The following is a 14,119-nucleotide window of genomic DNA, read 5'->3' as shown; positions in this document are numbered from 1 at the left end:
CAGGGTCCTTCTGAAGGAATGTAAATATAAACACACATGATACAGAAAAATTTGATAGGAGTTTAGTCATTGACTTGGGTGCCAGCTCAACTTTAAACTTGCCCAGTACTATTTTGGGGTTATTAAAATCTATACATGCTTAATATCCCAGCCACCCTGCCATCCATTAGGTTTGAATGTCCTTTATGGAATGAACTTGATCCTCCCGCCTTACTTTTGGTCTCTCTCCAGAGAAGCTAATGCGCTGGCATAGTTCTGCCATTTGTCAGCCAGAAGTCTGGTTACACATTTGCTCGTCAATCTAAACCCAACCTATTCTCATACGAGCACTTGGGGTTGCGTGTAAATCAACCAGACGTTCTGTCATTCACCGGCAATATCTCTCTGTAGTATTCTGCACCCATGTGCCTTCATGAAATATTTCAGTATGTTTGTGGAAGGAGCATGCAAATGAATGTGCTTTTTCAGGAATGGTGACACCAGAATGTTATAAATCTGTCCATTATCACAACAAGGATAAATGGTATTTCTGCCAAAGACTTTTGATAGCCGGTACAGTAATGAATCTCAGCACTTTCTGAAATTAAAGGTCTGCCCTGAGAGGTAAGTAGGATAATGCATGACTAACAAAACGCAAACCCAAATTTCGGATCTGAGCTTCCCTGTCAGTGTATTGATTGTTTCCGACGGACACTGCCTCAGGAAGTTCATAATGTTATTTCTACTCTCTTGATACTGACCTCCAGGTGAGGCTGACCCCGCCGCTCGTAAAAGGAGAAATGCTTATTAACTTGGCATGTTTCACTGTGATGTTTCTTACATTTGAATTCACACATGCTTATAACAGTTATACTTTAAATGTCTGCTGTGGTTTAAGGATAATATTTCATAGAATTATTAGTTCATCTTTCAGTGAAATATTTTAACATTCAGTTGGAGAGTCTCTTAAGAAGCTTTTTAATATATTTCTTTCTGATTATAGTGATTAATTGTTGAATGTTTTTTAGGTAGGCGATTTGACTCTAGCCTTCACTAGCTCTCTGGGCATTTTGAAGAGGCGTAAAGCAACTAAGGAATTGGGAATTTAAACAAGAAAACTAAATATCAGTTCTTATGGACATGTGCATGACATTGGGCCAGTTAACTTCAGGGTTTCTGGCTTGTAAATGGTATTTTCATGTAGAGCTAATTCATGACAACTGTGGAAAAGATGAAGAGGGCGGGTTTCCCACCTAACATCTACGAAGAGTACATTTTATTCTTACATGTGTCTGAAGATGCCTGGTGTCAGTACTGTTCACTTGGAGCACTGGAAGGATGACTATAAGTGCTGTAAAAAAAAAAAAAAAAATCCAATATCTGTCAAAGGTTATTAATCTAAATACTGTGTCCTCTAAAATTAAAGACTCAAAATGCCTAGAATGGACCGAATATAGATTCTGGTTAGAGAGTAATGGTTCTGAATTCTGAACAGGCTCAGCAGATCACGGTTGAAGTCTTCTGGTACTGTGTTTCAAACGCAGAGTCGCTTGGTCAGAGCAGAAAGACAGTGCTTACTTACGTAAAATTCCGTGCCTTGGTGAAAGGCAGAAATGCTTTTCTCCACTTCATTCCTGTTCGTTCTCATGGTACCCTTTTTCCTCTATCTGACTTACTCCCTCTAGTGTTTCCTGGGTGAATCACAGGAATTAAAGCTCAGTTTCCAAACAAAAAACATTACCATCTCTCAACGTTCTCCCCAGTTACCCTACGCTAAAGCAAGCTTACCACTAGATGTTTTGACAGGACCTCTGAGTGACTGCAATAATTTTTTTATCTGAGAGTCTCTAAGTTAGATTTTTGTATTCCAACTTCAAGTCCCAAAAGGGGTCATCGACTTCTACTCTGTTAGGGTTCAATTCCTTCTCTGCCTTGAATCCTTATATTCTACTTGCTTTCATTGTGATCACCAGAAGGGGCAAAGATTCTCTAAGGAACTAAAGCATGAAGGCAGACATTGCTTTGACCTGTAGTCCAGGGGTAGAACTTATACTTTGATTCTTCTAAGTTGGTGACCTGAGAGGTTCGTGATAATTTGACTCAAAAGAAAAACAATTCACTTTTTTAGTAGCCTTACAAAAACTGCTGATATTTTTCACCACAGAAGTCCTTGTCAAACCAGGAAGAACAGCTTCTTGGGACATGTATTGCTTTATGGGCACATCCTTACGAGAAAAAAATATATATACTTCCAAATTTGTCAGCTGCCATCGCTGCTGCTTTGGAAACCAGCCACAGCTGATTGTGAAAGCTAACTATAGGCCAAGGTCATCTGAGGATCCAGGCAGCCAGCTCACAAGAATGGCACCCACACCTTGGCAGAGCACAAGGACCTGCCATTCCAGCCACTCCAGCCCAGACTGCTATTTTCAGTTGGAGTCCCCACAAGAAGGCCCTTGACGGTCCTTTATGCTGCTGGCCTTCAGTTTTACACTTAACCATTCTGAACCAGAATTTTCCTTGTGCTCTGACCACCTCCTACCTTTCTGAGACCCCCCATAGGAGGCTGATAGATGTCAAATTATTATATGAAAGCGGATCTTTTACTTGACAACATAGAGCTCACCCACATGTACAGCTCTACTACCTCAAATCACTCAGTCCAGTGCCTGAGCAGGAAACCTCAGGCTTAGTTAGCTTCTTCCTCAGTACAGTCATCCCCCAACCTCCGGTCTTTGCCAGGCCTTGTCCACTCAGATGCCGGAGCACCTGGTGCTGACCCTCTCCACTTCCGTGTCCACTGTCATTGCAGTTCACCCACTTTCACCTAGATTGCTGTCATTACCTCCCAGCCAACCTCCCTACCTCCAAGTCACCAACATTCTGCCATCAGTTATCTTTCAAAGTTACAAATCAGAATGTGTCACTCTTCTGTTTCAAATCCTTCCCTGATTCCCCACCACCTCTAAGATAAATTGCAAACTCCCTATACTGGTAGTCAAGGTTCTTCAAGATCCGGAGATGCCTGCCTATTTTTCCAGGCTCATCTCTTATTATTTCCTTCAGGACATCTTTCTATCCCTCTCTTCATTTCATAAATACACACTATACTTTGGTCAAACTAAGTGTTCTTCCCCAAACGCATCATGCTCTTCTTCCATGTCTCTAGATCTGCCTAGTGATCAGTTGAAGCATCACTACCTAATGGAGCTTCTCCTGACACTCTTCCAAAGCTCCCCACACAACTTACACACACACGCACACGCACACGCACACGCGCGCGCGCGCGCGCACATACATTTTGGACTCTCCCATTAGGCTATGAGACTTTCAATGTAGGAACCTTATATTATTGATTTTGTGTTCCCAACATTGAGCCATACTTAAATTAAAGCAGTAAATAAATTTCATTGTATTAATTAATAAGAATAGAAATCTCATAAACAAAGCAGCCACTTGTACCCAAGAAAGTGTATTTTAATCCAAGTCCTGTCTTGACCTATGCCCTTTGCCAGATAGAACCTGATTTATCAGATTCCTAACTGGGTTGCTGTCTAAGAATTCATGTCTGCATTTCAGGAAAATGGATGCTTCTGCCAACAGATGAACTAGAAAAGTTTTGAGGACCAGGGAGTTCAGTCAGAGAAAGAGTCAGGAGCACAGTCCAACTTGGAGGACTTCAGAACCAAAGGCGCTGTTAAATTTGAGGCAGATGCCGTGCTCAGCTCATACATGGTGGGCCTCCCAGCTGCCTCTTCTCTCACTGGTATCGCTATACTCTCTGTTCATCTGTGCGACTCCCAGCTTGGATCCAGGCTTAACCTGGTAACCTTGACTTCCTCTCATTTATCAGCCCAGTTCCCATCTTTGCCTTTCCAGGTTAGATAGTTCCCCTGTGAAGTTTTCTCTCTAGACAAATACTTCTTTTAGAGGCTGGGGAAGTTTAACTAATCTATGCTTACCTTACGTGACATTTGGGAGCCAAAGTTCATGACCCATAGTCTTCTCTGCATTTCCTCATCACACCAAGTATCAACTCTGCTTAAGTTCTGCTCAAAGCTCAGACACATGTGGACCCTTCACCAGCAGTGACAAATTGACTCCCAGAAAAATATTTTGACTAGAAAACTCTTATCAAATCTGACTAGCCTCCATATCTAAACATCTCTTACTTTTCATCTGTACACACTCTCCATTTTTTCATTATCTCATTTTAAAAAGTAGTTGCTGAGCATTTATGTGCCACATGGGATGGAGGCATTGAACAAGACAAATGCAGTCCCCCCAAAACTGGCAGTCTAGCTGGTTTTTTTTGTTGTTGTTGTTGTCCCTTGAATCTTACCAATATATAGGAATATGTCTGTAGTGTCAAAAATACTTCCACCTGCCATTTCTCTGGGCCTTTCATAATTCATAATTCATTAAGACTTCATGTAAGTCTTCCTACTTGTGCCTGGTGGTGTCTCTCTGACAGCAGGCTGGACTATGAACTAGCTAAAGGATCATGTCTAGCCCTGGCCCATTTGGCTCAGCCATTAGAGTGTCGGCCCGTGGACCAGAGAGTCCCGGCTTTGGTTCCCATTAAGAGCACGTACCTTGGTTGCAGTTTGTCCTCGGCCCTGGTTGGGTCATGTGGATGGCAATCACTCAATGTGTTTCTCTCACATCGATGGTTCTCTCTCTCTTCTTCCCTCTCTCCTTCCTGCTCTATCTGAAGATAAATACAAAAATGTCTTTGGGTGACAATTTTAAAAAAGGATCCTATCTAAAGGTGCTGCATAGAGAACCAGAGTTGATCTTTTTTTTTTTCTTTTTTCTTTTAAAATAATATCTTTTTATAAAAATTTTAAAATTAATTAATTTATTTTTGTTACAGATGTTTCTCCTTTTACCCCCACTGATTCCCTCCTCCCCCTCCCTCCCCACCCTGTCCCCAGCTTTGTTGTTCATGTCCACTGTTCACACATACATGCATATAAGTTCTGTGGTTTATCTCCCCCCAACCCCTTCTCCTGGGGATCATCAGTCTGTACCCCACTTCCACCTCTCTGGGACTATCCCATTCCTCAGACTGTTATGTTCATTATATTACACAAATAAGTGAGATCGTGTGATATTTGTCTTTCTCTCCTTGGCTTGTTTTGCTTAGGATAATACTTTCCAGGTCCCTCCATGTCGTCGCAAAGGATAAGAGATCTTTCTTTCTTACAGCTGCATAGTACTCCATTGTGTATATATACCACTGCTTTTTTATCCATTCGTCTACTGATGGACATTTGGGCTGTTTCCAGATCTTAGCTATTGTAAATAGAGCTGCTACAAACATGGGGGTACATATATTCTTTCTGATTGGTGTTTCGGGCTTCTTAGGGTATATTCCTAGAAGTGGGATCACTGGGTCAAATGGCAGTTCAATTTTTAATTTTTAGAGGTAACACCATAGTGTTTTCCATAGTGGCTGCACCAGTCTGCATTCCCACCAGCAGTGTACTAGAGTCCCCTTTTCTCCACACCCTTGCCAACACTTGTTGTTTAATGATTTGTTGATGGCAGCCATTCTGACATTTGTATGTCTTGTTGGGACAGGTGTCTATTTAGTTCCTCTGCCCATTTTTTTTTTTTTTTAATCCTCACCCGAGGACATTCCTCCATTTTCTGTCCAGGTAGAGTGGGAGGGAGAGAGAAGAACAGAGAGAGAGAGAGAAACATCGATGTGAAAGGAACACATAGAGTGGCTGCCACCCGCACAACCAACCAGGGTTGGGGCAAACTGCAACCGAGGTACGTGCCCTTAGCGGGAACCGAACCCGGGTCTCTCAGGACCGCCGGCTGACACTCTAACCGCCGAACCAAACTGGCCAGGGCCCTCTGCCCATTTTTTAATTGGGTTCTTTGTCTTCCTTTGGTTGAGTTGTATGAGCACTTTATATATATATTGGAAATTAACTCCTTATCTGATATATCATTGACAGTTATGTTCTCTCCTGCAGTGGGTAGTCTTTCCATTTTGATGATTGTATCTTTTGCTGTGCAGAAGCTTTTGAATTTGATGTAGCCCCATGTGTTCATTTTCTCCTTTGTTTCTGTTGCCTTAGGTGATGTATCAGTGAAAATTCTGCTGCGTATAATGCCTGAAATTTTGTTGCCTACCGTTTCTTCTAGGATTTTTATGGATTCATGAGTCACATTTAAGTCTTTTATCCATTTTGAGTTTATTCTTGTGTAATAAGTTGATGGTGTAGTTTCATTTTTTTGCATGTAGCTGTCCAGTTTTCCCAACACCATTTATTAAAGAGGCTCTCTTTACTCCACTGTATGCTCTTGCCACCTTTGTCAAATATCAATTGAGCATATTGCCTTGGGTCCATTTCTGGGTTCTCTGTTCTGTTCCACTGGTCTATATGTCTGTTCTTGTGCCAGTAGCAGGCTGTTTTGATTACAGGGCTATGTAGTATAACCTGAAATCTGGTAATGTGATTCCTCCAGCTTTGTTCTTTTTTTTTTCAAGATTGCTGTGGCTATTCGAGGTCTTTTTTGGTTTTATATGAACTTTTGAAGTATTTGTTCTAGTTCTGTGAAGTATGTGTTGGTATTTTGATGGGGACTGCATTGAATCTATAGATTGCTTTGGGTAATATGGACATTTTAATGATGTTGATTCTTCCAAACCATGAACAAGGTATGTGCTTCCACTTTTTTATATCTTCCTCTATTTCTTTTTTCAATGACCTGTTGTTTTCTGCAAATAGGTCCTTTATTTCTTTGGTTAAGTTTATTTCTAAGTATCTTAATTTTTTTGCTGTGATGGTAAATGGAATTTTTTTTAGTTTCTCTTTCTGTGAATTCATCACTGGTGTATAAGAATGTCATTGATTTCTTGACATTAATTTTGTATCCTGCTACTTTGCCAAATTCATTTATTAAGTCTAGTAAATTTTTGATGGAATCTTTGGGGTTTTCTACTTATAGTATCATGTCATCTGCGAATAATGACAGTTTCACTTCCTCCTTTCCCATGAGGATCTCTTTTATTTTTACCTCCTGCTGTGACTAAGACTTCCAGTACTGTGTTAAATAATAGTGGCGAAAGTGGGCCTTGTTCCTGTTCTTAAGGGAAAAGCTTTTAGTTTTTGCCCATTGAGTATGATGTTGGCTGTAGGTCTTTCATATAAGGCCTTTATTATGTTGAGATATGATCCCTCTATTCCCACATTGCTGAGTGTTTTTATCAGAAATGGGTGCTGGATTTTGTCAAATGCTTTATCAGTGTCTATTGATATGATCATAAGATTTTTATCCTTTATTTTGTTTATGTGGTGTATCATATTTATTGATTTCAGAATATTGTACCAGCCTTGCATTTCTGGGATGAATCCCACTTGGTCATGGTGAATAATTTTTTTGATGTATTGCTGGATTTGATTTGCTAGTATTTTGTTCAGGATTTTGGCATCTATGTTCATCAGGGATATTGGTCTGTAGTTTTCTTTCTGTGTAGTGTCTTTTTCTGGTTTTGGAATTAGAATTATCCTGGCCTCATAAAATGAGTTTGGAAGTCTTCCTTCTTCTTGAATTTTTTGAAATAGTTTGAGGAGAATGGGTATTAGTTCTTCTTTGAATGTTCGGTAAAATTCCCCCGTGAAGCCGTCCGGGCCTGGGCTTTTGTTTGCCAGGAGAGTCTTGACTACATCTTCAATTTCTTTTGTTGTTATTGGTCTGTTCAAGTTTTCTATCTCTTTCCGTTTCAGTTTTGGGAGACTATGTGTTTCTAGAAATTGGTTCATTTAGTTTAGATTGTCGAATTTGTTGCCATATAATTGTTTATAACATTTGTTAACAATTCTTTGTATTTCTGTAGTGTCAGTTATTATTTCTCCTCTTTCATTTCTGATTTTGTATATTTGGGTTATCTTTCTTTGTTTCTTGGTGAGTCTAGCTAAGGGTCCATCAATCTTGTTTATCTTTTCAAAGGACCAGCTCTTTGTTTCATTGATGTCTTTGAATTGTTTTTTATGTCATTTATTTCTGCTCTGATCTTCACTATTTCCTTCCTGCTACTTGCTCTGGGGTTTTCTTTTTGTTTGCTTTCTAGTTCTTTAAGTTGTGAGGTTAGATAGCCTAATAGAAATTTTTCTTTTTTCTTGAGGTAGGCCTGTAGTGCTATGAACTTCCCTCTCAGAACTGCTTTCACTGCATCCCATAGATTTTGTGTTGTTGTGTGTTCAATTTCATGAACATTGGTTTCATGATCATTGGTTTCCAGGAAGTTTTTAATTTCTTCCTTGATCTCCATGGTAACCCATTCATTGTTCAATAACATGCTATTTAGCTTCCATGTTTTCAAATGTCTTTGCATGTTCTTGTTGCAGTTGATTTCTAGTTCCATGCCATTGTGATCTGAGAAGATGCTGATATGATTTCAATCTTCTTGAACTTGTAGAAACTTAGTTTGTGTCCTAACATGTGGTCTATCTTTGAGAATGTCCCATATGCACTTGAGAAGAATGTAAATTCTGCAGTTTTGGTGTGTAATTCTCTGTAGATATCTATTAAATCCATTTGGTCTAGTGCTTCATTTAGAGTCTCTGTTTCCTTGCTAATTTTTTGTCTAGAGGATCTATCCAGTAATGTCAGCGGGGCATTGAAGTCCTCTGCTATGATTGTATTGCTGTCAATTTCTCCTTTGAAGTCCTGCAAAAGATTTTTAATATATGTTGGTGCTCCTATATTGGGTGCATATATGCTTACCAAGGTTATATCTTCCTGTTGGATAGATCCTTTCAATATTATGTAGTGGCCTTCTTTGTCTCTAGTTATGGTGTTCATTTTGAAATCTACTTTATCAGATATGAGTATTGCTACCCCAACTTCTTTTTGCTTTTCGTTTGCTTAAAAGATTTTTTTCCATCCCTTCACTTTCAACCTATGTGAGTCTTTTGTTGTGAGGTGGGTCTCTTATAAACAACATATATGTGAGTCATGCTTTCTTATCCAGTCAGCTACTCTGTGTCTTGTTATCGGAACATTCAAACCATTCACATTTAAGGTGATAATTTATATGTACTTATTTATTGCCATATTTGTTTAGTGTGGTTCTATTTTTCTTCCTATTTCTTCTACTAATTACAGCAGTCCTTTGAGCATATCTTGCAGTGCTGGTTTGGTGTTAATATATTCCCTTAGCCTTTTTTTTTTTTTTTGTCTGGAAAGTTCTTTATTTGACCTTCTATTTTTAATGATAACCTTGCTGAATAGAGTAGTCTTGGATTCAGATCCTTGTTTTTTATGACCTGGATTACCTCATGCCACTTCTTTCTGGCCTGTAGTGTTTCTGTTGGAAGTCAGTTGAGAGCCTTATGGGGTTTCCCTTGTAGGTAACCTGTTGCTTATCTCTTACTGCCTTTAGGATTCTCTCTTTGTCTTTAATTTTTGGCATTTTAATTACTATGTGTCTTGGTGTGGGCCTGTTTGGGTTCTTCTTACTTGGGGATCTCTGTGCTTCTTGAACTTGAATGCCTTCTTCCTTCACCAAGGTAGGAAAGTTTTCTGTCATTATTTCTTCAAATATATTCTCTAACCCTTGCCCATTTTCTTCCTCTTTGGGGACTTCTATGTTGTGAATATTATTACATTTCCAGTTGTCCCATAGTTCTCTTAAGCTGTGTTCCTGTTTTTTAATCATTTTTTGGTTTTCTGATTGGTTGATTTTTTTCTACCCTGTTTTCTAATTCACTGATCCGGTCCTCAGTTTCCTCTGCTCTGCTGTTTAGACCTTCCAATGTGTTCCTAATTTCTGCTATGTCATTCTTCATTTCCACTTGGTTTGTTTTCAATGTTTCTATATCTTTACTCATGGTGCTGATGTCCTTACTCATACTGTTGAGCTTCCTCAAGATCATGGCTTTAAACTCTACCTCTGATAATTTGCTTAGCTGCATTTCATTAATCTCATCTTCAATAGAGTTCTCTTGTTCTTTCATTTGGGATTTGTTTTTTTGTTTCACCATTTTGGCTCTCTCAGTGGGTTTTGGAGCCTGCCAAATTTTCCCTGTGGGTATTGGTGTTCTGCTGTTTGTGGCTTCCTCTACTGGGTTCGAATGAGCCTAGGTGGGCCCACATTAAATACCACTGTCAAGTCTTACTTTCCTGGGTAGATTTGCAAGCCCAGGAAAGGTTCAGTTATCCTCTAGCTTTTTCCTGGTGGCTAGTAGTCTCAGTACTCAGTGCCTTGGAATGTAGCCCTGGTGTTCTGCCTAAGAGGATTTCCAGAGGGGGGGTAGATGCTGGTTGTTAATGAGCCTCAATTTTTATTTCTTTGCCTCACCTGGAAAAGTCTGAATCTCTGAGTGGGGGGCTGCTTCTTTTCCACACAGCTCGGGGAAGAAGCATACTGACCACCTTCCTTTGTGGCTGCAACTCAGCAAAAACTCTGAGTGCCCTTCAAATCCTGGGTGTCCCCACAGAGTTCCAGCCCAGTCTGCCCTCCCTCTGCCATAGCCCCCAGGTGAGTGGCTGTGGCTATTTTAGTGCTCTGTCCTGGCTCTCTGGGCTTTGGAGCGGGGTTGGTCTTTATTCCCCAAGGGCACTGCTCACATCTAAGACTGCTGTGGTCCGTGGGCTCCCAGCCTGCCACCCTCTCATGCCTCTGCAGATCCTACCAGTGTCCGTGGTTATATCGTCCTGTCCTGCTGCTTCTCTGTGGCTTTTTTCTGAGGATTTGCCTTTATTTTAGTTGTAATTCCCATTTGGTCCTGGGAGATTGTCTGCGTGGCTTCTTTTCACTCCGCCTCCTTTTTCACATCCTCTAAGCCTATCTTGTGTGCAGCTGGGTCGCACAGGCCTTTCTGGTGCCCCCGCACCCTGCAGGTCCCATGGGTAACTGGATGGCACAGTCCCTGCTGGGTCGTGCAGGCCTCTCTGGTGCTTCAGCATCCCACACACCCCTTGGATAACTAGATTGCGCAGTCCCTGCTGGGTCACACAGGCCCCTCTGGTGCTTCAGCACCCCAAAGGTCCAGAGGGTAACTGGATGGCACAGTCCCTGCTGGGTCTCACAGGCTTCTCTGGTACCCCTGCACCCTGCAGTTCCTGTGGGCAGGCAGATGGATTGCACCAGTCTCTCTGGGGCTTTGGCTTCCCACTGCACTTGTGAGCTATTGGACCCCACAGGCCTCTGTGGAGCCCCAGGTCCTGCTGCTGGTGGCTGGGGAGTGCTGTTGCCCCGTGGGGCTCAACTTCTGCTCAGCTTTTGCTGTAGATTTTTGGGGATGGGTCTCAGCTGCTGGTCTGTGCTTCTGTTGCCTGGGGATGGATGTCTGCTCCCCTGCCTCTGTTGCTGGGGGTATATTTGGACTCTGATAAGGCTGCTACTGTGGGGGATAGTGCTGGGCTCCAAGCTTCCGCAACTGGCACCTTGGGAGCTCCACTACTGTGCACTGGTCTGTGTTGACACAGAGTGTCCACTGGTCCAATGGTGCCAGGTGTGCTGGTGGGCTCAGGTCGCTGGGCCCTAGCTGCTCCCACTGCCTCCTCCCAGGGAAGACCCAGGATCTTCCAAAATGATGGGACCTCCCTGCAGCACAGGGAGAAGCGCTCTGAAGGCCCACTTACCACGGTAGCCGGCTGCTCCATCCACAGCACAGTAATCTTCTGCTCCGAGTCTCTGCACTTCAGGGGTTTGATCATCCACTTTCATGTCCACTCACTCTCTCACTCTCTTACACACTCACCCTTCCTCTAGTCCTGCCCACCGCCATCTTACGATCTTAAGAAGACTTATAGTAGTATTCCTAAGGGCTCTGTCATACCTATAATTTGTATCAATTGGAGGTTTTGATAAACACAGAAAGGGCATGCTTACTCCTCGTGTGAGCAACATGGAGCTGGATGGGTAATAAAGATACCCACAGAATCGTCATGTATTCATTATCTCTTGCTACATAGCAAATCACACCAAAACTGAGTGGTTTAAAACAATAAGCATTTATTATCTCTCTGTTTCATTGGTTCAGAAAATCAGAAGCCGCTTAGCTGGGTGTTTCTAGCTCAGTGTTTTGTGTAGATAGTTAGGATGTGGGTCAGGACTGCAGTCATCCAAAGGCTTGACTGGGGCTGGTGGATCCACTTCCAGTCTGGCTCATTCACAAGGCTGTGGGCAGGAGGGCTCAGTTCCCCACCACAGGAGCCTGTCCACAGGCTGCAAGACATGGCAGCAACTTTCCCCCAGAGAAAGCACTCCAAGATAGAGAAGAAACCACAGTGCCTCTTCTGACCTAGTCTCTGAAGTCACATACCATCACTTCTACTTTGTTCCATTTGTTTGAAGCAAGTCATTAGGTCCAGTCTATACTCAATAGAGGGAAATTAAGAGTTTCAAAATTTTTGTGAACATATTTTAATATAACCACTGAAGCCCTGGTTGATTTGGCTCAGTGGTTAAAAACATCAACCTGCAGACTGAAGTGTCACAGGTTCAATTCCCACTCAGGGGCATGTACCTGGGTTGCAGAGTCATGGTCATGTGTGAGGCAACCAATCAATGTGTCTCTTGCACATTGATGTTTCTCTCTCTCTCTCTCTCTCTCTCTCTCTCTCTCTCTCTCTTTCTCTTTCTCTGTCTCTCCCTTATTTCTACTTTATCTAAAAATCAATGGAAAAATATCCTCATGTGAGAATTAACAACAACAAAAAAATTTTTAGATATAACCATTAAAGCTGCTAAATAATTGGAAGATTGGAGCTCTGTCCTAAATCCAGGATGTCAAAGATATAATTTTACAGTAGTCTGAATAAAAATTCTTAGACGTTTTAGTCAACTGAAACGTCACCATGGACCTGCTGCAAACGTCACCATGATCCTAGGCTACAGGAAGGAGCAGGTGTCATCTGCGGTGAGGAAGTGAGTCATGTTTGTTTTTCTTTGTCAGCGTCAGACCACAGTGGAGAACTGTGTTCAGTTTGGAGCACCACATGGAGGGACCCACTGGGAAGGACACCCAAGTAGAGGACAGAAAATAGGGTGGTCAAGAAATCTGAAATATGTCCCTTGAATCTTACCAACAAAAAGTTGTTGAAGGAAAAATAGAAGTTTAGACCAAAGAAGACTTAGGGATGCTGTGGTCATTATCTTCAAGAATGGGAAGGACTTGTTCTGCTTTTCTTGTGTTGCATCCAGACCAATGGGTTGAAGTCACAGGTGGAACTCTTCGAGTCAATGTCAAGGAGACAGTTCTAGGAGTCAAAGCTGACCTAATATAAAAGCAGCTGCCTTCTCAGGCCACTTCTTGTTCTCAGAGGCATTCTGTCAGAGGGTTGACTTGGGCTGTAGGAGGAGGGAACTAGTATGGTAGCTTTGCACAGAGTTTCTGTGTTCTCATCTCATAAGCACTTTTCCCATGTAGCTCTGTAGTCACCATTACCTCCACATAGAGCAAGTTGATAGCAGTGGGCAGAATCTGGTCTTCAGTTCAACTGACTAGCATGACATGATCATATTTATTAGTTCACATTTCTGTGGTTGGAGATTTGGGCTAGGCTCAGCTGGTTGGTTCTTCTTTAAGTCTCATCTGGGCCAGATAGTTGGTCTAGGATGAGCCCCACTCACATATCTGGTGATTAACAGATTGTTTTCTGGGGCTTTGAGCTTATTTTCATGGTGGTCTCATGGATCCAGTGCACCAAGAGTTAGTATACTTCAATGCCAGTGCTTTACAAGTCTCTACTTGTATCACATTTGCTAATATTGCAATGGTCAAAACAAGTTGCGTAGTCAAACCCAGAATCAAGGAGTAAAGAAATAGACTTCTTGATGGGGAGAGTGGCAAAGGCACAAGGAAGAGAGGTATTTGTGGTCATTTTGCAAACTACCACAGACATTTTCAAACTTACCTGAATTACACCTGGATGTCACTTTGAAGGTCCTTCCAGTTTAATCAAATCTCATGCATCATGCATTACTCTACATAATTTTGACCAGACCACAGTGAGGGGATCCTCTCTGTTATGGAGAGCCCAGCAATGATGTGGAGTAATCACTGTCCAGTTACCATGTGCAAAGAGCTCAGTCTATCCCTGTGAACAATGAGGAAAACCCTCAGCCTTCACTGAGGAGCCTCCCATCCACTTGGGGGAAAGAGAAGAA

At 41.9% G+C, this 14,119-nt stretch overlaps 1 protein-coding gene across 1 annotated transcript in view; it reads left to right on the top strand.

Moving 5' to 3' along the window:
- The first annotated feature begins 559 nt into the window (after positions 1-559).
- Positions 560-14,119, top strand: part of ITGB6 (integrin subunit beta 6) — a 154,843-nt gene continuing 141,283 nt past the window's right edge. The window contains exon 1 of the mRNA XM_036253895.1: positions 560-603. The gene's annotated coding sequence lies outside the window, so the exon portion shown is untranslated. The remainder of the gene's footprint in view (positions 604-14,119) is intronic.

This window comes from Molossus molossus, unplaced genomic scaffold (genome assembly GCF_014108415.1).
Source record: "Molossus molossus isolate mMolMol1 unplaced genomic scaffold, mMolMol1.p scaffold_m16_p_11, whole genome shotgun sequence".
NCBI classification, from domain to species: Eukaryota; Metazoa; Chordata; class Mammalia; order Chiroptera; family Molossidae; genus Molossus; species Molossus molossus.
This window is presented reverse-complemented; position numbering and strand designations above follow the sequence as displayed.